This window comes from Cavia porcellus, unplaced genomic scaffold, assembly GCF_034190915.1.
Source record: "Cavia porcellus strain 051 isolate PalLab524CR breed Dunkin Hartley unplaced genomic scaffold, mCavPor4.1 scaffold_1, whole genome shotgun sequence".
NCBI lineage: Eukaryota > Metazoa > Chordata > Mammalia > Rodentia > Caviidae > Cavia > Cavia porcellus.
Window position 1 is genome coordinate 125,993,507 of NW_026947484.1, and position 1,590 is coordinate 125,995,096.

At 36.2% G+C, this 1,590-nt stretch overlaps 1 pseudogene; it reads right to left on the reverse strand.

Moving 5' to 3' along the window:
- Positions 1–368: 368 nt before the first annotated feature.
- Positions 369–1,280, reverse strand: LOC100736164 (DNA repair protein complementing XP-A cells homolog; annotated as a pseudogene).
- Positions 1,281–1,590: the final 310 nt, after the last annotated feature.

Consider the following 1,590-nt stretch of genomic DNA (forward strand, 5'->3'; position numbering starts at 1 on the left):
TTTTTTTTTCAATTCCTGACTACAACAGTCTTGTAGTGTCAAATTTCAAAGATCCCCAGTATGTAGATCTTGAGAAATCAAACCTGTTAACCACATGAGCCAATTTTTCATAATAAATGGTACACACATACACACACACACACACACACACACACACACACACACACACACAAACACACACACATCTCATTCATTGTTTCTTTGGAGAGTACAGACTAACAAAAATTCTTGTTTTGTTTGAGAATGGTTACAACAAAACAAAATTTAAGGACAAGTTTTTTAAATCGGATCTTAGATTTTTAAATCAGCTCTCTAATGTTATTTATTGTTCAATATAATTTTCCATTATTTAAATATAAAAAATTGTTTCAAAGTTGAATGAATTGAAAATCATTTTTTTTTTCATATGTCAGCTTGTGACTTCACACAGCACAAGTCCTGTGGTACATTTCTTCTGAGTTTTCTTCCAGTCCAGACTCCTGCTGATGAGCAGTTGTTTGTCTGTTTCACACCACTCTCCACAATTCTGTTCCTTTTTTAACAACATTCTTCTATTTCATTTTTTCTCTGTTTTCTTGTCTTACTGCCTTTGCTTCTTCTAATGCTTCCTGACTACTCCAAACTTTAAGAGGCCTCTTCACAGTCTGTAGGTTTAAAAAGAATTTCATATCTCCTCAATGTGAATGATAAGGATTCTTCACAATTCATTCAAGAATTGGTTCTCTTTTTTTCTAAATTGTAATCTTTTAGAAGATATTCTTGCTTTGTTTCTGTTTTGATAATAAGCTTATATTTTTCATCAGAATCTCTGCAGTTATTATAAGTTGCCACATCAAAGTGATTCATAACATAGAAATGCATAAATTCTTTACTACATTCTTCACGTATTGTATAACCCAATTCCATAACTGTACTTGTGGAGGAACAATGTTTCCAACTTTATGTTCTTTTTCTTCTTTCCACCCCCTTCCCTTTTCCCTCCTTTTCCCCTCTCCTCTTCTCTTTCAAAATGGAGTTTCCTCCTCTCTCACTTATTTGGGGGCTGATTTTTATATGTGCCTCCAGAATCCCCAAACCCTGTTCAGTAGAGCTGGGCCTCAGGCTATGTCTGTAGCCACATCAAGCACCTGCTGCTTCCAATGCCCCAGCAAAGGGATAATAAAGGCAGCTCCACTGGTTGCTCTCAAACCATGGGCACAAGGAATGCCACCTTGGGCACCTTTATCTTCAACTAAACTTAGCCCACAACTTGGCCAAGGTGCTGGCACAGTGCATGGCATCGTGGAGCAAGCACACTTGCCCTAATTATATTTAAATAGATTAGTGACTGTGATGATCAGTGGTGTGTTCTGGCAACGGAAGGAAAGAAAATGTTTCTAGTGCATACTCCTAATCAATCATTGTGACAAGCAAGGTACTGGATGGCTATATATGTCATAGTTTTGAAATTTTTAGAAATTGATTAATATAATTCAGTTAGTTTGTTGCTCCTAATATCTCTAAAAAAAGTCATGGATAAAATGCGATAAACTCAGAACATGAATTCCCAGTTCACACACTGCCTAAACTATGTGACTGGGAATGACTTAA